Source organism: Schistocerca piceifrons, chromosome 3, assembly GCF_021461385.2.
Source record: "Schistocerca piceifrons isolate TAMUIC-IGC-003096 chromosome 3, iqSchPice1.1, whole genome shotgun sequence".
Classification (NCBI taxonomy): Eukaryota; Metazoa; Arthropoda; class Insecta; order Orthoptera; family Acrididae; genus Schistocerca; species Schistocerca piceifrons.
In genome coordinates, this window is record NC_060140.1 from 578,973,155 (window position 1) to 578,999,261 (window position 26,107).

General features: G+C 44.4%; 1 protein-coding gene across 1 annotated transcript in view; it reads left to right on the forward strand.

Annotated features, from left to right (window-relative positions):
- Positions 1-15,333: 15,333 nt before the first annotated feature.
- LOC124788326 (nuclear hormone receptor HR96) overlaps positions 15,334-26,107 on the forward strand; it is a 124,497-nt gene continuing 113,723 nt past the window's right edge. Inside the window, exon 1 of the mRNA XM_047255564.1 lies at positions 15,334-15,404. The gene's annotated coding sequence lies outside the window, so the exon portion shown is untranslated. The remainder of the gene's footprint in view (positions 15,405-26,107) is intronic.

A 26,107-nucleotide genomic window follows, 5' to 3' on the forward strand; every position in this document is an offset into this window, starting at 1 on the left:
CCTCCAGAGTAGTCCTCGCCCAGATATCCGAACGGGAGACTATTTTGCCTCAGTAATATTTCGCCCTAGAGGACGGAATCATCATTTACCCATACAGTAGAGATGTATGCCCTCGTGAAAAATTACGGCTGTAGTTTCTCCTTGCTTTCAACTGTTCGCAGTACCAACAGAACATGACCGTTTTGGTTGATTTTACAAGGCCACGTCAGTCAACCATCCAAACTGTTGCCCCTGCAACAACTGAAAAGGCTGCTGCCTTTCTTCGGGAACCACACGTTTGTCTGGCCTCTCAACTGTTACCCCTCCATTGTGGTTGCTCCTACGGTATGACTATCTGTATCGGTGAGGCCCACCAACGGCATGGTCCACGGTTCATGGAGGTGAGAGATATATTATTTATGACAAATTTTGTTAAAGGATGAATACGGCCGGCCAGGGTAGCCGAGCGGTTCTAGGCGCTACAGTCTGAAACCGCGCGACCGCTACGGTCGCAGGTTCGAATCCTACCTCGGGCATGGATGGATGTGATGTCCTTAGGTTAGTTAGGTTTAATTAGTTCTAAGTTCTAGGGGACTGATGACCTCAGAAGTTAAGTCCCATAGTGCTCAGAGCCATTTGAACCATTTGATGAATACGTTGTGAAGCTGTAGTTAGCATCCCCAGTTCTTTGAACAGGCCTGTACAGGACGTTCTTGAGTTCTCACCACAAATAAGTGATGTTACACGATTTGGGACTCGGAAAATCTTGAATCGATTAGCTTCCCTAAAGAATGACCTCGTGTAACATTACGAAATGAAAGTAAGCGAAGCACGTACAGTTTCTTTTTCAAGTCACCTATGTCATAGAAAATCCACATTGCAAATAAAGATTTGTTAAGGCTCTTCAACTTCCCTAGCAGTTAAATTTATCGGCAAGCCATAAACCCAAAAAATAATACTGTAAACTCTTGTATGAGCTTGGCCGTTATATTTCTGACATATACTGGGAGGAAAAGTCTAACATACAAGTTCTGAATGGCATATAATTTGTCATTTCGAAGACTGGCGATAAAGAATTGGCTAGGGGCCATAATTAATGTGAGGGCTCTAAGACTGAACCTTATGAGAAACAACATATACGGAGGGAACTCAACAACTAATGCAACACTTTTCTTCTCGGCTAATTCAAGTTTTGTGACCTCGTGGAATATTCTCGCATCAGCCACTGTAATTTTATGAAGTCTCGATGGGTAGCAGCGTTAAACGTAGTCTTCAATATGGCGTCAGTAACGGAGGTACGCACCAAGCAGAAAGCTTACACTGAGTTTATTTTTGCAGAAAACCAAGGCATCGCAGATATCCATAGGCTCTTGTAGAATGTTTGCGGGGATCTAGCAGTGAACAAAAGCACGGTGCGAGGGGTCTGTCATCATTGCAACAAGGTCGCGAAGATCTGTCCTGCTCCCGCAAGCCGGTCGGCCTGCCTTGTTAGAACGTCCGGAGACCCTCATTCCTGGTCATCGACGGATCACAATCAAAAATCTCGCTGCTCATCTGGACTGCTCCGCTGGACTGCTCCACTAGCTGGCGTCCTCAAAGGTGTGTGCCCGCTGAGTTCTTCACCGCCTAACACAGGTGCATTTGAGCAACGAAGGACCATCATGAGGAACTGCTTACGCGTTACGAGTTGACTGACAATTTTTATCGATCATAGTCATAGGCGATGAAACATGAGTACATCACTTCGAAGCGAAACAAAACGGCAATCCAGGGAGTCGCGTCATATCATCTCTCATCCGAAGAAAAAGTTCAAAGTCACACCCTCAGCCAGTAACGTCGTGGCGACGGTGTTCTGAAACGCAGAAATGGTTATTCTGTTTGACGTTCTCCCTCATGGTGCAACGACCAACTCTGCATTTTTTATTGAACAGCCTTAGCTATTAGTTCCCACTAGTATGACGACCGACAGTTTAGTAAAAGACGCATTATTGTTGACACCACTTGCTTCCTGTCAGCGACGTCTGATGGGAATCATTTTGCGGTATTTCTTGTTACGCCTAAATATTCTAATTTACGTAAAAAGATATTGTGAGTTACAGTCAAGTACCTTTGACAGACGACAGATCATTCCATTAATTTGTAATTTATTGCCTAAGTAATAAAGTACATTCTTGCTGTATCTGTAGATAGACTTTTCAATATTTGAACCCTTTAGAAATCCAAACTGTTACTCTGTTAACACATTATTTGTATTCAAGTAGGTAGCAAACCATTAGTGCATTACATTTAAAAATTTTAGAGAACGCTGTCAAAAATGAAATTATACAGAGACTTGATACTAAAAACATTGAATTGGCAGGCACCGGAGGAAGGACGCATAATGTCTCGTTAGATATAATAACACCTACTTAGAGAATAATAAGAAACATTTTTATGGGAGTAGGTTTTGAATATTTTTCAGTGCCACTTTCTCTCCCTCGCAATGATAATATTATTAAACGAGGAACAGGTGTAACAGTGTTCTAATTTTCCATGTTCTATCAAAAAATAGATACCTCAATACATGTACTGTAGTAAAAAGTACCATCTACACAACATGACTTGAGGAGATTAGCACACGGTAACAGTAGATGGGAGCAGACAGTTAGTTGTCTTCACCTGCTTAACGTATCTGGAAGAGCTGTCGTTGGTCTCAGAGAGAGCGTATGGAAGGCAACGAGAGAGGCTGGCGTGTCTCAAGGTTATCAGCTTGATAACTCGTCGAAATAAGTAACCACTCGACACAGCGCTGTCTCGAGGGGGGAATCGGAAACTGTCAGAGTGAGACAGAGAAGGAAAGAGAGAGAGAGAGGGGGGGAGTGGGAGAGGGGAGGGGGACAGGGGGCATCCCTAAGCTATGATAATTTACACCGGACGTTATGAGAGCGTTGTAACTAGCATTCAGAATGAAAGCGTCTCAAGTCATTGGCAGATAGCGCACTATCTCTCGGACACTAGAACTAATCTAGTCTTGCGAAATGCATTGTTACGGAACGATTACCTGCCATGCGTACTAGTTCTAACTAGGTGTTCCAGTTACTCACCTTCGTCGTCCAACAGTTGCATGCAATTTTCTCATGCTGTGACTGTCTTCTACATTTTTCCGATCGGTCGTATTTGTATTTCTTCTTCTTCTTCTTCCATTTCAAAGATGGGTGTTGGGCCGTTCGTAAAACAACGGAATTTAACAAAATATTGCCTCCACCCCTTCGTTGGCCAGCATATATCCTATCTTCTAGTTTTATTAAAATGTATGCTTGTCGTAGTAGCAGCTCAGGGGACATCCTTTTGATGCAGTCAAACCATTTTTTTTTTGTAGTCTCTGATTTCTTCTTTCGTTTTATTTTTACGTATAGTTGTTGTCTTACATCTACACTTCGCACTCTGTCTCTTAGTGTCAGTACAAGAAGTGACCCCAGAAACCTCATCTCAACTGCTTCAGTTCTTTGTTCCTCTCTTTTTATTAGAATCCAGTTTTCACTTCCATACGTAATAGCAGGTTAGCCGCCACATTGTTTAGTCTTAGTGTTAAGTCTTTCCTCGTAGTTCTGCCAGATACCTCCTTACATAAACATTTATAATGTTATATTTCTGTATATTTAAACCACATCTGAATTAGTTTTTGACTTATGACATACCTTCCGTTACTCTTTAAACGGACTTCAACTTACGTAATAAGGTGTATCATTGTGTTTACAACATTCGTTGGCGTCACATTTTCTGCACTCCGTGTTGTAAGAGCGATGAACCTTAGACAGATTACTGGTTGATTCCCGGTCACGAAACTCTATGCACTGTTTATCTTGTGGTTCGCCGCTAGTAAACTTGCTGTGCCATTCTGATTGTAGTAATTCGTGCTGGCGTCTGATTGCGTCGACATTCTGATTTACCATTTAAACCTTGGGGCTTACTGTGTATTATTTCTTAATATTAGTGTTTAGGCTGTTTCAGAAATCACCGTGTATCATTGAACAGACTGATGCACCAATGTACGGTCTTTCCGCCTGATCTTTTACTGAATCTTGAATGTTTGGATCCATCATTATCGTAAGGCTAATTTCTCATTTTATGCATTTCCTTGAGGTAAAATTATGTTGGTGTGATTTGAATTGCTTGTTTACAGTACTTGGGGTTTGAGTGTGATGGATGGATGGATGGATGATTCGAGGGAGGGCACCAAACAGCGTGGTCATCGGCCCCATCGGATTAGGGAAGGATGGGGAAGGAAGTCGCAGTGGCCTTTCAAAGGAACCATCCCAGCATTTTCCTCGAGAGATTTAAGGAAATCACGGAAAACCTAAATCAGGATGGCCGGACGGGGGTTTGAACCATGGTCCTCCCGAATGCGGGTCCAGTGTGCTAACCACTGCGCCATCTCACTCGGTTCTGAGTGGATTTGGTTACTGCTAGGAGGCAGTGACAATTCGTTTAACGTGTTTTGGTAGTAACTTGATGTTGCTTTATCTAATATAGAATGCGGGTCCAGTGTGCTAACCACTGCGCCATCTCACTCGGTTCTGAGTGGATTTGGTTACTGCTAGGAGGCAGTGACAATTCGTTTAACGTGTTTTGGTAGTAACTTGATGTTGCTTTATCTAATATTGTTGTAAGTGCATTTCCTTGTGTTTATTAGGATAGGAATGTTTGTTTAAGGAGTTTAAGCTGTAGCGTGTTCGTTGTCGTATTGGGACGCGCGATTTACTGGATCGTAATTTCTTATTATTTGTGCACTACTGGCCATTGAAGTTGCTACACCACGAAGATGACGTGCTGCAGACGCGAAATTTAACCGACAGGAAGAAGATGCTGTGATATGTACATGATTAGCTTTTCAGAGCATTCACACAAGGTTGGCGCCGGTGGCGACACCTGCAACGTGCTGACATGAAGAACGTTTCCAACCGATTTCTCTTACACAAACAGCAGTTGACCGGCGTTGCCTGGTGAAACGTTGTTGTGATGCCTAGTGTAAGGAGGAGAAATGCGTACTATCTCGTTTCCGACTTTGATAAAGGTCGGATTGTAGCCTATCGCGATTGCGGTTTATCGTATCGCGACATTGCAGCTCGCCTTGGTCGAGATCCAATTACTGTTAGCAGAATATGGAATCGGTGGGTTCAGGAGGGTAATACGGGACGCCGTGCTGGATCCCGACGGCCTCGTATCACTAGCAGTCGAGATGACAGGCACCTTATCCGCATGGCTGTAACGGATCGTGCAGCCACGTCTCGATCCCTGAGTCAACAATAGGGACGTTTGCAAGACAACAACCATCTGCACGAACAGTTCGACGACGATTGCAGCAGGATGGACCATCAGCTCGGAGACCATGGCTGCGGTTACCCTTGACGCTGCATCACAGACAGGAGCGCCTGCGATGGTGTACTCAACGACGAACCTGGGTGCACAAATGGGAAAACGTCATTTTTTGGGGCGAAGCCAGATTCTGTTTACAGCATCATGATGATCGCATCCGTGTTCGGCGACATCGCGGTGAACGCACATTAGAAGCGTGTATTCGTCATCACGATATTGGCGTATCACCCGGCGTGATGGTATGGGGTGCCATTGGTTACACGTCTCGGTCACCTCTTGTTCGCATTCGCGGCACTTTGAACAGTAGGCGTTACATTTCAGATGTGTAACGACCCGTGGCTCTACCCTGCATTCGATCCCTGCGAAACCGTACATTTCAGCAGGATAATGCACGACCGCACGTTGCAGGTCCTGTACGGGCCTTTCTGCATACGGAAAATGTTGGACTGCTGCCCTGGCCAGCACATTCTCCAGATCTCTCACCAACTGAAAACGTCTGGTCAATGGTGGCCGAGCAACTGGCTCGACGCAATACGCCAGTCACTACTCTTGATGAACTGTGGTATCGTGTTGAAGCTGCATGGGCAGCTGTACCTGTACACGCCATCCACGCTCTGTTTGACTCAATGGCCAGGCGTATCAAGGCCGTTATTACGCCCAGAGGTGGTTGTTCTGGGCACAGATTTCTCAGGATCTATGCACCCGAACTGCGTGGAAATGTAATCACATGTCAGTTCTAGTATAATATATTTGTCCAATGAATACCCGTTTATCATCTGCATTTCTTCTTGGTGTAGCAATTTTAATGGCCAGTAGTGTATTATCTCTGAGCCTGGTTGTGGGTTTGACATTCGTCTTCGGGCCGTTGTGTGTCTTTCTTATTTAGTAGACTCAACGTTCCGTTTATGCTCCAGGCATAGCCAGTACCAGTTGCCTGTTTTAAAGTTAGTACTGTTGGAGGTAGTATATGTGAGACAAAGTCGTCTGGGACTTGTATACCTTCCACTATTGATCGGGCCGACAATTGATGGTTGAACAGCCCAACTGGCCGTTGTCCACGCTATCTGTTGTTGACGACGTTCGTGTCCGCACCTGGTTGGCGCCTGCAGATCAGTTACATTTATAAGGTAAGTGTCGTCTACTGTTCGAGGTTCACAAACTTAAATGAATTTCTGTGTATGTAATTATTGTCTCTCCTTTCCAGGCGTTAGCTGAGTTGTGTTTGAGATGAAAGTTACTTATTTTCGGTGTGGCCGAGCGGTTCTAGGCGCTACAGTCTGGAACCGCGCGACCGTACGGTCGCAGGTTCGAATCCTGCCTCGGGCATGGATGTGTGTGATGTCCTTAGGTTAGTTAGGTTTAAGTAGTTCTAAGTTCTAGGGGACTGATGAACTCAGCAGTTAAGTCCCATAGTGCTCAGAGCCATTTGAACCATTTTTTACTTATTCTATTTATTCAGTTACGAATGCATTTGCCAAGTGTGTCATTTATTGTCTGTCTCTTCAGTCTAGTACTCAAGATGCTTGACAATGAAGTATTTTATTGTAATCGCGTTACTATAATCCCATGAAATTTGCGTTAACGTAAATTGGTTTCTGCCGTTTGATCTGTAACGATTGATGCCTGTCATTCTACTGTTAATCGTGGTGCAATAATCCAATGAAAGTTTCATCAGCGTAAATCTGCTACTGCCGTCTGATGTGTGACTGGTAATCACTATAACAACAATCTGTTCACGGAGCTGTTATTTAATCCTAGTTTGTTGCTTTTATTGACAAGGGGAGGCCACGACGTTTGGAACGCGGATTTACTGCAAACTTCGTACACTCGTAGTATTCCATGAGGAAACCAAAACGTGTAAGCAGTAGTGCGTACTTCTCAAGCGTTACTGAGAAAATCATAAGATAATTTCGGTCGTAAAATATATATCCGTGCGTGGCCATTTTTACCATGAAGCGGCTCCTTCCATGTATAAGGGATTTCTCAAATCACGGACAAGCATATATTTTCAGTATCACTTTATGCGTTTGGTCGTTTACTAGTCGACAGTTATGAATATTATATTATTTGTGATCATAAAAATTAGCTGATTGCCAAATAACATTGTAAATTTAATAAAAATTCTTCCGATTAGACCATTTTCCCCATTATATCAATTGTAAAATAAATAGTAAAGAAAATGACTGTGTTGAAAATAAAAAAAAAAAACTGACGAACGGAACTCGATCCAGCGGGAGGACCCCCCCAATCTGCAGTGCTTGTGGCGTCCAGATTACTATCCGCCACATTTTACTTGACTGTCCTTTATTCTCTGACCAGAGGGCGGTGGTTTCCTTGCCACCGGATTTGCCCTCTATTTTACAAGACGACGCAACGACTGTGGTTAAGGTTTTATGGTTTTGTGTCCTGTCCAATTTGTTGCCTCGGATTTTAGGGAGAAGATTTTAATGTGCTGCTGGGTGACTGGCTCACCCAGGTTTTAGGTAAGAGGTCCGCCAGTCACGATTACCTACTTGTTTCCCTTCGATTTCTGTTCTCTTTTCCTTGTGTTTCCTTTCCTTTTTTTAGTGCGTTTCTTCTCCTCTTGTTTTGCCTCTGTATGTGAGGATTTGTAACTGCGTCAGGTCTGTGTCTTTTAGCCGTTCTCCTTGTTCGCTGTCCGTCTTTGTCCCTTCACTGCATGTGTTCCTGTTTCTATGCGTTTGGGCGCTGATGATCATGGTGTTTAGCGCCCGAAAACCTCAAACCACACACACACACACACACACACACACACACGACATGGAAGAGCAGTTGAACGGAATGGACAGTGTCTTGAATGGAGGATATCAGACGAACATCAACAAAAGCAAAACGAGGATAATGGAATGTAGTGGAACTAAATCAGGTGATGCTGAAGGAATTAGATTAGGAAGTGAGACACTTAGAACAGTAGATGAGGTCTGCTATTTCGGGAGCAAAATATCAGATGATGGTCGAAGTAGAGAGAATATAAAATGTAGACTGGAAATGGCAAGAACAGCTTTTGTAAAGAAGAGAAATTTGTTAATATCGAGTATAGATTTAAGAGTCAAGAAGTTTTTCCTGGAAGTATTTGAATGGAGTTATAGCCACGTATCGATGGTAAACAGTTTAGACAAGAAGAGAATAGAAGCTTTTGAAGTATGGTGTTACAGAAAATGCTGAAGATGAGATGGGTACATCACTTAACTAACGGGGAGGTACTGAATAGAATTAGGGAGAAAAGAAATTTGTGGCACAATCTGAAGAGGAGAAGGGGTCGTTTGATAGGGCAAATTATGAGACGTCAAGGGATCACCAATTTAGTACTGGAGGGAAGCGTTTGGGGTAAGAATCGTAGAGGGAGACTAAGAGATGAATACAGTAAGCAGATTCAGAAGGATGTAGGCTGCAGTAGTTACCCAGAGACGAAGAGGCTTGAACAGAATACAGTAGCATGGAGAGCCGCATCGAACCAGTCTTCGGACAGAAGACCACAACAACAACATCATACAAAAAAAAAAAGAGTATGTCATCTAATGCGACTGTCCGTCTGTAAGACCCCTTTTCCTCAGGAACGGGTTGACGTATCAAGCTGAAATTTATGTCACATGGCAAAGTCTACGGTCCCCTATTGTTGTAAAACATTTAAGCTTCTGCTCAATGCAATCAAAAGATACGTCATTACGTCACATATTTTGATATCTTGCCACTATCGATATCGACAACAGGCAAAATGGTCGAAATTCTCGACTTCCGAGATGGATGAACTATCTGTTTACATAATTAATTTTGTACAGAATCCTCGGTGAGTGAGTCCTAATCGCGCTTACACGAATTTTTAAGGAACGGTATACTTTTCTAACTGCATTCGAAAGATCTTGAAGACACGAGTACAGTGATATAGCGCTTGTTAATGTAGGCTTTAAAACTATTAACTGTAACATCCTAGAATAGAGCAGAAAATGAAAGGCAACACTGCCACAATCGGCTATAGTGATGTAAACTCCGTGAAGTGGGGCGCTCTTGCCAGATCTCGTCATCGTATGAAGCCTCTCGATTGTTTGTTTACACAGAAGCTATTCACTTAAACTTGAGTACTTACACTCATTTGAAATAGTTTTCCTATACCCCTCGTGGTAGACTGGACATCAGGATATGGTTCCAATCATAACTCACGCTGTATCTACACTGGACGACGAAAAAAATCAGGCACCTGGAACACATGGTCGGTTGTCAATGAAACTTTTCACACGTGCACGCCACCGGCGTGTATCTAAATTATTCGAGTTGCAATTCCCCATGAAAGGGTGAAAAGCCACAGAGTGCATTACTGTTGTTACCAGGCCTAGTAGGATATGTATGTCAGGTACGGAGTGATCACTGTGAAGGACATGGAAAGGCCTCGTACTCGTGTGAGAGAGCGTTATCAATACCTGGCAGAGAATTAAAGGGGTCTCATTGCGGGTCTACATTCGGACGGTTGGTCGAAGTGTGCATTACAAGGTTTTTGGGGCACTCGGATGTGGCAGTGGCCCGATATTGGATTGCATGAGAACGCGAAGGTAGCCATATCCGTCGTCGGGGTTCCGATTGACCACGTCCGATCGCAACAAAGCAGGATCGCCGTCTTGTGCATCAACCACAGTGCAACGCTTCACAGTTGCGCCTACCATCCCGCGCGGGGTAGCCGCGTGGTCTCAGGCATCTTGTCACGGTTCGCCCGGTTTCCCCCGTCGGAGGTTCGAGTCCTCCCTCGGTCATGGGTGTGAGTGTTGTCCTTAGTGTAATTTAGTTTAATTTAGATTAAGTAGGGAGTAAGCCTAGGGATCGATGACCTCAGCAGTTTGGTCCCATAGTACCTTACCACAAATTTCCCAAATTTGCTTACCATTCGAGAACAAGTAGAGGACTCCCTGCAATTTTCTGTGTCATCCTGTACAGTTGGTGGATGTTAGCACGAGCCAGAGTAGAGAATTGTCGTCCCATGCGTAGATTGCCATTATCACCACAGCACAAACAGAGACCGCATGTAGGACGCACTTGCGACCTACACTATGTGATCAAAGGCATACAGACACCCCCAAATACATACGTTTTTTATGTAAGGTGCATTTTGCTGCCACATACTGCCAGGTACTCCATTTCAGCGACCTCATTAGTCATTAGACATCATGAGAGAGCAGAATGGGGCGCTCCGCTGAACTCACGGACTTCGAACGTGGTCAGGTGATTGGGTGCCACTTGCATCATACGTCTGTACGCGAGATTTCCACACTCCTAAACATCCCTAGATCCACTGTTTCCGATGTGATAGTGAAGTGGAAACGTGAAGAGACACGTACAGCACAAAAGCGTACAGGCGATCTCATCTGTTGAGTGACAGAGACCGCCGACAGTTGAAGAGGGTCATAATGTGTAATAGGCAGACACTAACACATGAATTACAAAGTGTGTTAGGATCCACTGCAAGTATTGTGACAGTTAGACGGGAGATGAGAAAACTTGGATTTCATGGTCGAGCACTGCACATAAGCCACGCATCACGCCAGTAAATGCCAAACGACGCCTCGTTTGGTGTAAGAAGCGTAAACATTGCACGATCGAACAGTGGAAAAAATAGTGTGGAGTGACGAATCACGGTACACAATGTGGCGATCCGATGGCATGGTGTGGCTATGGCGAATGCTCGGTGAACGTCATCTGCCAGCGTGTGTAGTGAAAACAGTGAAATTCGGCGGCGGTGGTGTTATGGTGTGGTCGCGTTTTTCACGGAGGGTGCTTGCATCCCTTGATGTTTTGCGTGGCACTATCAAAGCACAGGCCTACATTGATGTTTTAAACATCTTCTTGCTTCCCACTGTTGAAGAGCAGTTCGGGGATGGCAACTGCATCTTTCAACACGATCGAGCACCTGTTCATAATGCACGGCCTGTGGTGGAGTGGTTACACGACAATAACATCCCTGTAATGGACTGACCTGCACAGAGTCCTGACCTGAACTCTACAGAACACCTCTGGGATGTTTTGGAACGCCGACTTCGTGCCAGGCCTCACCGACCGACATCGATACCTCTCCTCAGTGCAGCACTCCGTAAAGGAAGGGCTGCCATTCCCCAAGGAACCTTCCAGCAGCTGATTGAACGTATGCCTGCGAGAGTGGAAGCTGTCATCGAGGCTAAGGGTGGGGCAAGACCATATTGAATTATAGCATTATCGCTGCAGGGCGCCACGAACTTGTAGTTCATTTTCAGCCAAGTGTCTGGATACTTTTCATCACATTATGTGTTCTTGAGCACTGCTCGAATGTTTAGGATCCCTACCAGGTCGGATTGAAAAAAGACATCGAAGCAATTCAGAAGAGGGCTGCAAGATTTGTTAACGGTAGGTTCGAACAACATGTAAGTGTTACGGAGACGCTTCGGGAACTCCAACGGGAATCCCTGGAGAGAAGGCCACGTTCTTTTCGAGGAACGCTATTGAGAAGCTGACTGCAACATACATTGAGCGTAAGGACCACGAAGATAAGATACGAGAAATTGGGGCTGCTATGGAGGCATACAGACAGTCGTTTCTCCCTCGTTCTATTTGCGAGTGGAACAGGAAAGGAAATAACAAGTAGTGATACAGGGTACCCTCTGCCAAGCACCGTACGGTGGCTTGCGGAATATCTATGTAGATGTAGATGTTTTGGAGGGTGCCGTGACCTCGAAGCATGGACTGTTAAAGAATGGCGTCTCATTGTGTCCAGCGATGAACTGAGTTTCTGCACAGCCCGTGATTATCATCGTTGGCGAGTGTGGAGGCAGCGTGTGCAGAGGTCCCATTCTTGCATGGTTTTCGCCATGTGCAACAGCGTTATTCCTGGAGTCATGATGTGGGGAGCCATGGGGTATGACTTCAGGTCACGACTGTCAGTATATCACGTACATCCTGCGTCATCATGTGTTATCTTGCATGAGACAGTATCGCGGTGCCATTTTCCATCTGTACAATACTCTTCCATCATGACGCGTGTCTCTGTGAACTGTCTGCCTGATATTGAGGCACCTCTGTAGGTGCTGTTACAACGTGCGAAACTACTGTAAGAATATCTCCCTCGCATAGTCCACCCATTACACACATCCTTCATTCTTTGCACCCTGCTTCTGTGACAGTAAAATTGACTCACACACATCACATGTGCTTAAATATCTTATGAAATGTTTTCCCCACAATATTAAATGTTCAAATGTGTGTGAAATCTTATGGGACTTAACTGCTAAGGTCATCAGTCCCTAAGCTTACACACTACTTAACCTAAATTATCCTAAGAACAAACACACACACCCATGCCCGAGGGAGGGCTCGAACCTCCGCCGGGACCAGCCGCACAGTCTATGACTGCAGCGCCTGAGACCGCTCGGCTAAACCCACGCGGCCCACAATATTACAAAAATGCTAAACCACTGGACCGATTGCAACCAAACTTGGTACACACATCCCTTACTGTCACGCAACAATCACTGTGGGGCTGATACCTACCTACCCTTCGTAGTTCAAGAGATATGGCGTCGTAAATAATGAGAAGCATAAAAAATTACCGCATCATACGTGATGTTTAAATTTATTACTTCTATGCTATTAATTCTATTCGCAATAAATTTGGCAGACAGTGTCCACATACGGTGCTAAATTCGCCCACACAATTATATCATAGTACTACCCATAGTTCAGGAGTATAAGGTTATGAAACGTCCCCTTAGAAAAATTAATGAATTAATGTGCTGATAAACCTCTTACGTTATTTGATTTTCAAACAGCTGAGCAGAACTGAACGTACTCAGACATTTCTCTCTTTACTTATTCTGATCAACACGAAACTGACACACAATATTTTTAGCACAACGCAATCTGACTCTCAATAATCGCTACAAAAGAATGGCCCTGACTAACAATAACCTATACCTTTCATGAATCACTTACCTTACGAAAATCTTCGTTACTCGAACTACTGCAATACAGCGAGCGCCAATACAGCCAGCTAAATAAAAGATTCTAACTACTGAAGGCGCTAACTACTGATAGGCATAGTTAGCAAATGAAAGATTTTGATAGAGAACAAACAATGTATTTACCTTTATATAAGTTCATGACATCCAGACTTACAAATTTACTGTCTCTGATGGACACACGTCCAGATCATCCGCTCTCAAAACTCTGCCATCTCTCTCCCCGCATCCACCACTGCTGGCGGCTCACCTCCAACTGCCCAACGCTACGCGCTGTTCGCATCCAACTGCCCACCACTACAATAGCGAATATTCCAACAATGCCAACCAGCCACAGATTGCACACAGCACAGCCAGTGATTTTCATATAGAGCGCTACATGGCATTACCAACATAAAAACCTGAACAGCCTACTTACAAGGTCGCAAACACTGACATACATGAAAAAATACAGCATCATTCGTGACGCTTTAATACATTTATCCAGTGCTACAGTCGCGGCAACTTAAGGAAAACCCTGACACCTGGCAGCGCTTTTGACAGCGTTCAACTGCGAAGCGCAGTTGTTGTAGTCCAAAACAAAATCCGTCTGTAGAGCTGTCAGGAGGCATTACCAAAGAGACGTTTGCAGAATCGCATTGTAGATACGCGAAGACGCTGCATCCAGAATACAGAAATTGTTTCATAATTTGAATGATGTTTTCACGAATACATTAAAATGAAATGTTTTCGATATTATAGTACAAAAACAGCTCATTTTTTTGTTCTTGTTTGTAATAGAACAGTGGCAAAATGAATACCCGGGCAATGTCCGGTTTGACAGCTAGTCGTTATTATATTTAGTGGCAGTGCTGAGACACAAAGCACTGGCAGCTAGAATTCTTCCAGTTTCTGCCATATGGAAGTAAGGAGACCAACAGTTACGTGATTTACAAACAGTGGCCATAAATATAGTGGGCATAGGGGTGCAGCGTGTGGATGAAGCAAGTTCTGCTAAGGAGAGGAGTGGTGCAGAAAAAACTTGCTTTGTAGCAAGTGTTTGTCCTCAATGTGGTTCAAATCAAATGGCTCTGAGCACTATGGGACTTAACTGCTGTGGCCATCAGTCCCCTAGAACTTAGAACTACTTAAACCTAACTAACCTAAGGACATCACACACATCCATGCCCGAGGCAGGATTCGAACCTGCGACCGTAGCGGTCGCGCGGCTCCAGACTGTAGCGCCTAGAACGGCGCGGCCACTCCGGTCGGCCCTCAATATGGTTAGTTAGCTTTCTTTTCTGAGAAGGAGTTGTTGGTAGCACTCGCCATGCACTGAAAATTGCTTCATCATTCTATAAAAAAAAAAGATAGAAGCAAGCTGTACCAGTTGTCACATTGACTCGACAGTTCGTAGCTTAACGAAACAGCTGAAAACACTAAATGTCGGCCGCGCGGAGTAGCCGCCGGAGTCTGGGCGCCCTGTCACGGTCCTTGCGGCTCCCTCCGTTGGAGGGCATGGGTGTGTGTGTGTGTGAGAGAGAGAGTATTGTCAATAGCGTAAGTTAGTTTAAGTTAGATTAAGAAGTATGTAGGCTTAGGGACCGATGACCTCAGAGTTTGGTCCCATAAGACCTTACCACAAATTTCCAATTTTACTAAATGTCGTTTATTATTCGTCACTTAAAAATTAAATTGTTCAAAAAAAATTCTTTCTCAGTTTAAAATTTAGTTAGGCGGTGATGACGGTGGGAGGAGAGGCGGGGTTAATAACTAATGGTCTCAGAAAGGATAGGAACCACTGGTTTAGGAAATAAAATGGCGGAACGTCTTCACGCTAATCGCACAGTATCCAGATAACTGTCGAGCTCAGCTGAGCTATAATCTGTGTCCCCTATGTTGCCTCGGTCACAGAGCTGCAGTTCGGCGTTTGTCAGCTGTCGGCTTCCCGATAACGGGGAATGACACCCGACGCATGCGCACCACGACCCTGTAGGCAGTAGCACAGCAGTTGGGCGAGGAACACTGTGTGCCGTGTAGCGTCGCGTCGTGGAGTGGAAGCGGCCGCACGGATCAGACCGGCGAGTTACGTATACACAGGTATGTCGCCACTATTTTTGCCTTAATGTCCACCGCCAACTCTCGTGAAGGCACCCCAGAAGCGCCTTATAGTGTACTGTGGCAAACGCCACAGCTACCCAACCAGACATTGGTCACTTTTTGACTAAAATTCTAAGTAACCGTGTGTTTGACGCTTACGATGCTTTGAAGTACAATTTTGTAAGAACTGTATCTCTTCAGTGCGTACTATTCGCGACAGAGGGATATGACGGGGGAAAGTAGAATTCACGAATATAAATAGTTCTACTCTCTGTTGGGTTTCCCGCTTTGACGAAGAGGTATATCTAGCACTGAACTCTTAGTCCGTGTAGTGTGCCACCTAATTTTGTGATTGCATGGCATATTTTGTGTTTATTGTCACACATTCTGATGATCGCGTCGCCACCCTCGTGTCTACACCCGTCAGCGTTTACTGTTGTTCATGTGGAATTGTACGAAAATTTTCGATGTGTTTGCGAATCGTATAACTGAAGCGGGACATGGATACCAGCCTGGTACTCACGTATTCGGTTGTGAGAAAACGACTAAAGGCCACATCCAGTCTGGCCAGCACACCGACCGCCGTCGTTCATCCGCCGGTCGGATCGGATCCGGGGCCGGCGCGCTTCCCCGAATCTTGGAAGTGGCGTGCTAACGTGCGCTGTCATCTGGACAGCACATCCCTTTCTCGGGTTATCTTCACGAAATACGCTCTAGAGTTCATATCAGAGTTTGCACGGACGTATTCAAGGCTGAAAATCAACTCTCACATTGGAGCTTGTTAAATGTAATGTAACTCCGTCTTCAGGCCACGAGTGGCCTACCAGGACCATCCGACCGCCGTGTCATCCTCAATGGAGGATGCGTCTAGGAGGGGCGAGGGGTCAGCACACCGCTCTCCCAGTCGTTATGGTGGTTTTCTTTGATCGGAGCGCTACTGTTATGTCGTGTAGCTCCTCAATTCGCATCACGAGGCTGAGTGCATCCCGAAAAATGACAACAGCGCATGGCGGCCTGGTTGGTCACCCATTCAAGTGCCGACCACGCCAGACAGCGCTTAACTTCGGTGAACTCACGGGAACCGGTGTAGCCACTGAGGCAAGGCCGTTGCCAACTGTAATGTAAGATATGGCAAAAATTTTTGAACAGGATACCATAACGCTTTTCATTGCGTTCAGTAGTAAAGGTATAATAATTGTACCTCATTAAAGTTATACCAGATTTTTTGAGCCTACCAAAAAATTCTCTCTGCGTTGAGGACTGAGTTATCTTTCCTTTCAATTTTATATCCTTTTATATTTTCTGGGGACCAAAATAAGGAGGAAAAAGTTGTAAATACTTCGAAATGAGAAATGTATCATCAGTTTCTAACACAAGGAATCAATTAGGAATGGACTCATTTCACCCACCAATTCTAAGAGCGAATGCTGAGGTACAAAACAAGACCAATTAAATTCAAACGGTCGATGATCGCTGAGCAACGCTAAAAAATTTATGATCCTGGGAAAGCTCCAACACAAGCCGCCACTGCAGCGTACTGTTTTATTGCTTTAGACGAACCCAGCCGGTTTCTCACGAATTCTTATAGTTCGAGAGCTTATCAGCGCCGATAACTCGACTCATTCTGTGTGGCCGAGATACCCACGTTATCGTTAGATGTGTGGAAATGGAAAGATTGCTTAGTAACCAGGCAAAATTTGATGAAGTGCTTTCACCTCAGAAGCTGCATTAAATTGATGTCTCAAGCGCTGCGACGAGTCCTCGGACTGAATATGTCACCTTCCGACACCGAGGCCTCACAAAAGCTTTAAGGGGACCACACCGTGCTTCAGGTCGAAAAAAATCGATTTTATATTTTCATCATATTTCGATAGATTAAGGTTTTAAGTGCTCTGAAAGGGATTTTACTGAAAAACATTTTTTTCGAGCATTTAAAGATCATTTTCCTACCACGTGTGTTTATGTGCCATGCCCACTTTTCTGTCACCCACTTTTCTGCATATATTTTAGATCTATATATCCCCTACATTGCACGTTAGGGATTTTTTTTTTTTTACTCACGAGTGTGTTGGCTATTCTTGGAATGCAACGGTCGGTATTCTTTTGTTTCTGCTTTTTGTAAACAACACGCTTTCAAACACGCGGTTAGTTTTGTTCAAGTGTGTTTGCGAGTAGTTGTTATACTTACGTTTGCAGTGCTTGTTTGCGGATGTACTCACCTCTTTCACAGCTATTTATATAGAAGCTCCTGCAAGTAAGCTTATACCTAACGTCCTCTACTGATGATAAGCCATGTCATGGATTGTGTCCATCAGGAGAAAATTCGTGGTGCAAATACAATAGGGCTCAGGCAACTGGAGCATCTTAATCTCGCCAGAATTCTCTTCCCACTGTTGTTATTACAGCAATTAAACCTATTTTCAGAGACTTAACTCATCCTGACCTTCTAAGGAAATGTCTGCATGGGCAGAAACAGAACCCAAATGAATGTTTCAACAGCATAATTTGGAACCACCTTCCTAAAACTGCATTTGTAGGCATGCATACAATGAAACTAGGAGTTCATGGTGCTGTTATTACATTCAATTGTGGTAATATTGGAAAGTGTTGGGTACTAAAAAAGCTGGGAATTAATCCTGGTGAAAATATGATCACTGGGCTGCAACATTGTGATAAAATGAGGATAGCCAATGCAGATAGGTCTGCAGCAAATATGGCCAAGAAAGCAAGACAAACATCCAGGAAGGTGAAAAAGAAGCTGGAAAACCTGCTAGAGGCCAAAGAAGGGCCATTATATGTAGCAGGACAGTTTTAATTAACTGTAAGTAACAAATTTCAAAAGTTTTTTCTTTAAAGTCAATTTTCCGCAAAGTAAAATTTTCAGTACATATGCCCCATTACATCAGAAACTATCATAGATAAATGAATGAAATTTTCAGAGACTCTGCATAACATAAAAAGCCACCTCTGGTACTACATTCATAAATATTCCCCCATTAGGAAGTTCACAAAAAATATTTTCTGCAGAAAAACTTAATATTTTTTGTTAATAAATTTAAAAAAGGTTTTCTTAAAAACTATAAAATGGATAAAGTCGGTTTTAGTACAGTTGACTCTATTAGCATCATGTAACATACAGTAAAAATATTTAGGTTCTGCATCAAATAGTTTTCTTCAGAAAAGGGTGAAATACTTGCCTAAATTGACATGGGTTAGATAGGCAGGGTGGTGGTCCTCTTAAGAACTACCGAACCGCAGACCAGGCGCGGCTATATGAGAAGGTCCACTGAGAGAATCTGGACTGGGATTTCAGTGGGGGTCTGGGTACTATTAGCCTCGTACTGCCGTGTTCGTGCCACTGTTTGTTTTCCGGCAGAATATTGTTTTTCACTCTGTGCCATTAACAATCGTTAAAAGGTAAAGAGACAGTGTGATGCCACACCTGCAGATTTCATTGTAGACGTTACACAAGTCGGTAGCTGTCTCATCAGATATTCCATTCCCACCCTGAATGATATACCACGATACATCAGTGGCATTCGCTGAAAACAACCACAGTTGTGCGAAAGGACAACGATAAAATGAAAAAATCTATGGTGAAATCGACGATGAAATAAAATAGCCTTCTTCGGAGTTCTCAAAGCTTGATGTTACCCGGAGATTACAAAGCGTGTTGTTTCGGGATACCCGTCTTACTTTACTACGAGGTGGCAAAAGTCGCCTTCCATGTGTTGAGGACAGAGATGCCTTTCTCGGTACTGATACATGGCCACTAGACCTAGCAACCTGCTACTTTGGTCGAGATACGGGAGTCGTATTCAGGAAACAATATCATACGCACTGCAATGGCTTATAACTTATGTAGTTCTAAGTAATTAATTCAAAACAGTATCCTATGCACTGTTAAAATATAGGGTGTTTTAAAAAGAATATACCTATTTCGAAAGCATATACCTATTAAGCTATGAATCTTGGGGCACATACATACGAATCTCTCAAGTTGAGATTACAGGTCTTCGATATGTCCTCCATCAGCGACACGAACAATATCACATCGATACTCGAATTCCTCCCATACTCGGATAAGCATATCCATCGTCACTGATGCTATGAGAGTACGGATCGGATTTTTCAAATGGTTCAAATATCTCTGAGCACTATGTGACTTAACATCTGAGGTCATCAGTCCCCTAGAACTTAGAACTACTTAAACCTAACTAACCTATGAATATCACACACATCCATGCCCGAGGCAGGATTCGAACCTGCGACCGTAGCAGTCGCGCGATTCCACAATGAAGCGCCTAGAACCGCTCTGCCACCGCGGCAGGCTCGGATTTTTCAACTCTTCTAGGTTCTGTGGTAGTGTTGATGCATAAACGTTGTCCTTAATGAAATCCCAAAGCAAGAAGTCACAGGACTTCATATCCGGTGACAGTGAAGGCCAGATGAGAAGAGCTAAGACGCCGACTGTTCGCTCGGTTAGGTTTCATTCAGATGTTCACACATTCGGCGACTCCAGCGACTCGTTCAGCCTCGGAAACAACCAATTTCGCAACATAGCAAGACGCTGCTGACTGTTAGCGTATTTCCATCACAGAAGAAAGGGCGACAAACAGGTGAGTGGGATATCGCACCCAACTCATTGACTTTGGTGAATCTCGTACATATTCAGTGTGTGCATGTTCGTTCTGTAGGTCTCAAATTTTAACATTGTGTTTGTTTATTTTCCCACTAAGGTGGAAAGTCGCTTCATCGCTGAACACATTGCGTTGTTAAAAAGTGTTGTCATTGTCAGTAACATTCTGAAGCTCGTCATAAAATGCCACACGTTTGTGTTTGTCGTCAAGACGTAGAGTGTGTAACAGCTGTACCTTGTACGGCTTCATAACCAACCGACGCCTCAAAACACGACTGTTGTACGCAGTTGTAACTCCCGACTGCCACGACGAGTTGATTTTGTAGGAGTGCGTTGGAAAGAGATTTGAATTCTTGCGATATTATCGTCGGAAGCAAGAGGACGGCCAGCACTCTTTCCTTTAAATACACATCCCGTGTCAACAAACTGTCCATCCATTCTGAGGATGAGTTTGGTACCTCAACCTGAAGATCTTTGTACTCTATTCGCGGCATTATATTTCGAAATCTCGAGAATACAAAATTATTTCTCATGCGGAGCAGTAATTTTGCAGCATATGGCGGTAATCAACCAAACAGAAGACAACCGCCATCTAGCGGTAGTCAATATAAACTAGACAACATATTCGTTACTCTAATAACCGAGCCGCATCGCAGCTATCGGTAGTTTTGACAACATAATACTTTTCAATACGTATATTCCTTTTGAAACACCTTGTGCTTTACCAGAATGGCAAAGGGCTTCAGTGACGCCGAAAAGTATGTTCCTACCATTTGTATGAGGGAAATGGAGTATATCATGGAGGTGGTTTGCAATACAGCACGAGGATCAGAAGTAGTGGTCTAAGACATGTTTCACTTGAACCTGACATACAATGACTATCTCGCATTTTTATCAGAATTTTGATCACAGACAGTATCTAAGTTCTGAAAGGAATCAATCACGATTCCCTATCTAAAATCAGAAAAGTATCGTACCAACTAATTATCACAGTGTTGCACTCATTAGTTACCTGAGAAGACCTGAGAAGGGATGATCAGTGACCAAGAACCCAAAACGCTTCTGTGTCGCCCGCAGTGTGGTTTCGGTAGGTTCACCCCATCGTCCATAACCTGACTCCCCAGAAACCAGAAAGCCGGTTTGCGCATGCAGTCAGATTTCCCAAGGAAAAGATCTCGCGATACAATTCTGAAGAAAATTTTGCGTTTATATTTGGCAGTTCGCTCTTCGACCAGCGTTCTCACATAAACGCTGTTCTCATTGTAGTTCTCTGTTATCGTTTTTGCAATAGCTGTTAATTACAAATTTGTTATTATGCATTTATTCATTTGCTGTTTTCATTTAATCTGCACCTAGATTCTAAAACAAATACTATGTTGCACGTAAAACTGTATCCACAAAAATTTTTAAAGGTAGAAGTACATTCCAGCATTATGCTATTTTACGAAGAAAAATAAAAAAGAGGAGGAGATAGGGTGAATCGAGAGAGAGGTAAAAAGAGAAGAAGAGTAATTGCTTGTAATTAACAATATAGCTCCATAGTCATGAAACTTGTTCTCTACAGGGTCGATTTTGCGACATCTTGCTCATTATCTAATCTTGCTACCACAGCTCGACAGCCGCAGCTGACGTCAGGTAGAATTGCGAGTGGATGCCACAGATTGAAATTGTGCGTTTAGTGTTTCAATTTTAATAGTGCACGTTATATTTTTAATAAATACAAAAATTAGACTCTTAGTTTTAAAAAAATCGGTAAACTAAGCTGGTCTCATCTTCATGGTAAACGCACTCAGAACTTGAAGGATATCTGTAGGCCTTGAAAGCTTAAGTGCTTGACCGATTTGTTGATTTACATGGTCTTTATTGATGACTGGACTACAGCTGTACTATATATAGTTTTCCATGATCATTATGTCGACAGTGAAGGCATTAGATTGGCCCCAAGGGGCTTTACGTCGGGCACTACAGCAGCCTCCGTGCAGAGACCGAGAAGCCAGACCCGCCGCTCTGTAGATTCTCGTTGTTTTGACATGTGTATTATTTTCGGTCGATCCTGGAGTCCCAGAGTTAGGTCTGGTACCTCGACCATCAGAAGATCGTATGTTGCTAAATTACAAAAGACTACATGGAGTTTTTGGCGTCCGAGTAAAGGCTCTGGAGGTTTCAACTGAGTGTTAGAGTAAATATCCAAGTTGATAACTAACGAAGCGCACTCTATTTTTAAACCTAGATGTTTCACGTTTTCTGCAATTTTCAACGAGCATTTTGACTTTGTAATTATTTGCGCTGGTGGGTCCGAGCAAAGTAACGCAGTAAACTGCTCAACAGTTTTCCTTGATACTGATTTTTGGATTAGCTTTCCAGACGAATTTACAGTCTTGACCGTAGATCTCCTGCGATCCTAGATGCGTTGATGCTAATGTGGTCAATGGAAGAATTTTCTCTGAATTCCTATGCACACTTGAGGCAATTCAGCAAACGTATATTCTCCACAATTTCAACTTTTGGATACAAGACACTCTAAACGCATTACAACGCCAGAAAAGGAAGTGTTGTTCTGTTGAGCCTTGAGGTGCAATTAGAGGCCAGATAAATGAGGGAAAGACACTGCATCAAGGGACGATCGATCGCAAACGAACACATTGTACTGTTATGCACCGCTATCATGAGTCAGTTAGAGAACATGTGTTTGTACGTAAAAAAAGTAGAAAGTCGACTGTGTTTTAGGCAAATATAGAAAGTGATTGGAACGGTTTTTAATGTACGTTCGGAGTGTATGCCCTGTCTTTTATTTTCGGTAGTGGCAAACCATTCACACATTTTAGTCATTTCTTGCCTTTTAACGTTAGCTTTATATCGATTTGCGTTGCTATTGTTATTTATTTCTTTCTTTCTTTTACATATTTCATTACATTTTAACATTACATGTTCGTAGCTTAACTTAAAATGTTATCTGTAAAATTTTAGAGCAAACACTGATTTAATGGATCCTTTGTCTTCCGGGCAATAATACATCAAGACATTTACAAATGAATATTAAAATTATGGGTACGTGCAGTATTCTTTTGAGACATAATCTAGTAATATCCCAGTTATTTTATGAATTATGGCGTATCCAGTTTCTTCAAAATGTGTCACGAGCGGAATTCATTTTGCCCTGTCGATAGCAGTTCATTTGCTCACCGTAGAAGCCTGAATACATTTGTGTTGACAGGAAGGATATCTGCTCTTCCGCCTCGATGCACGCTTGGGCGCGAGTGTCTTGAACACCCGACACGTAATAGGCCGCAGTGAGCCAGTTTCAATGGGCGTGGCTATCAGGAACGGACACGTAGCTTGTCGCAACAGCAGCTGTTCTTGCACCTCTCTGACACACAGCGCATTCGTCTCATCCGTCACGCCAGCGCTCAGTTCCGTCTAACATCCTGTCTGCGTGGATGTTATTACAGGCGGAACGCTAGTTTCAGCATCGGAGGGAACCACTGGTGCCTTCTTCGAGATAAGCGCACGGCATTCCATCGGAATGACTAAGAGATAAATCACAGTAAACAGGCACGAGTTTGGCCGAACTGGAATCCTCGACACAGTCGCACGTAACAGTACGCTTCTGATTTAGTGTGCCCTACGCACTTGGTAGCGACTCCTATTCGTAATGAGCTGGTAAAAGTCGTTGGAAGCCTTCCAAAACTTATGTTTCATGACGTTTCTCCAAAATCATTTCAACAAAATGTTGGGACATTTACGTCGTGGCGGTTTATAAGCTCTAACCTTTGTCTCTTTATGGCTTTCTTTGGTCATCCAGCACGTTCCCTGACTCGTGGAGGGAGGCAATTTTGATTCCCCTGCTCAAACCGGGGAAGGACCGAATGCGTCCCAGTAGTTATCGGAGTATTGCTTTGACGAGCTGTGTCGGGAAGACATTGGAACGCATGGTCAACCGTCGCCTGGTTTGGCTGCTCGAGACCAGGCAGCTCCTTAGCCACTCTCAGTGTGGCTTTCGGAGATGTCGTTCAACTATAGACAAGCTGACCCTGCTTGAGGCGGCCATCCAGCAGGCCTTCCTACGTAACCAGCATTGTCTAGGTGTATTCTTTGACATTAATAAGGCGTATGACACTACTTGGCGCCGCCTTATCCTCAATCAACTCAATCAGTTGGGCTTTCGTGGCCATCTCCCCATCTTCATTCGGTCCTTTCTTTCCCGCCGCCTCTTTCGATATCGGGTTGGTAATGTGCTATCTGATTTGTACGTGCAGGAGAATGGTGTCCCTCAGGGAAGCGTTTTAAGTGTCACCCTATTTGCCATCGCCATTAACTGTATCACGTCCACTATCCGGAGTCCTGCCCAGTGCTCCTTGTTTTTGGACGATTTTACTGTTTTCTGTTCTTCCTCCAGTCTTGTCACTGCTAGTCAGCAGCTGCAGCTTACGATAAAGCGATTAGAGGCATGGACTGCGAAGGCGGGTTTTACCTTTTCTGCAGACAAATGTGTGTGTGTTCATTTTAATCGTTCTCGACGTGCTTTTACCTCCCCTGAATTGCGTCTGAGGGACACCATTCTTCCTTTTAGAGACACTGTGAGGTTCCTGGGCCTCACTTTTGATTCCAAGTTGTCGTGGTTGCCGCACCTTAAAGACTTCAAGGTGCAGGCCCTGAAGGCGCTGAATATTTTGAAGTGTCTGAGCCATCGGTCCTGGGGAGCAGATCGGGCGCGTCTGCTGCAGTTTTATAGGGCTTTCGTCCGGTCGCGTCTTGACTATGAATGCACTGTGTATGGGTCAGCGAGGCCTTCGTATCTGAAGATTCTTGACGCAGTACACCATGAGGGTATCAGGCTGGCCACTGGTGCCTTCCGTACCAGTCCCATCCCCAGCCTGTGTGCTGAGGCAGGGGAACCGCCGCTCGCCATCCGGCGGAAACTCCTCATGGTGCGACGGGTGTGTCAATTCCTTGCCTGTCCTACCTCCCCTGCATACCTAACTGTTGCTCGACCGCCTATGGAACGTCTCTTTTCCAGTCGTCCAAGGGCAACGAGACCATTTGGGATTCGTGCGAAGCATTTGCTTGAGTCCCTTGGTGTGGGGCGTGTGGCACCCCAACTCCAGGGTTTTACCCGCCTGCCTCCCTGGTTGCTCCAGAGGCCCAGCGTCCTTTTAGACTTGTCAGAGTACCGGAGGAGGTGCACTCCTGCGTTTGTTTTTACCTCCTTATTTTACGATATTTTAAACCAGCATGCCGACCATGTACCAGTATTTACGGATGGCTCTAAACAGGGGGACTCTGTCGGTTGTGCTGTTGTTTTCCCTGATCGAGTCGTCAAGTTACGGCTTCCTGCGGCGTTTACCATCTTTGATGCCGAATTGTTTGCGATCTTGCGGGCATTGGAGCAGATGAGATGTGCTCCCAGTTTCAAGTTTCTCATCTGTTCTGACTCCCTGAGTGCCCTTCAGACCATGAAACACTTGTACCCAGCGGATACGGTCGTCCAGAACATCCATGATGCCCTACTCCACCTGCAACGGCAGGGGAAGGAGGTTTCTTTCTGCTGGGTGCCGGGGCACGTGGGTATTAGGGGAAACGAACTGGCGGATGTGGCTGCCAAAGATGCATGTTCCCTCCCTCACGTTGTTGAATGTGCCGTCCCTCTCCATGCTGTTACCTCCCTCCTGCGTTTTCGTGTTATGCGTCAATGGGAAGAGGAGTGGCTGGCAGTCGGTGAAAATAAGCTGCGTCTGGTCAAGGCCACCACACGGCCATGGCGTACGTCCTACCAGTCATGCAGGCGGGATGAGGTTCTCCTCACTCGCCTCCGCATCAGGCACAGTCCTTTAACGCACGGTTTTTTACTCCGGCGGGAGGACCCCCCAATCTGCAGTGCTTGTGGCGTCCAGATTACTGTCCGCCACGTTTTACTTGACTGTCCTTTATTCTCCGACCAGAGGGCGGTGGTTTCCCTGCCACCGGATTTGCCCTTTATTTTGCAAGACGACGCAACGACTGTGGTTCAGATCTTACGGTTTTGTGTCCTGTCAAATTTGTTGCCTCGGATTTTAGGGAGAGGATT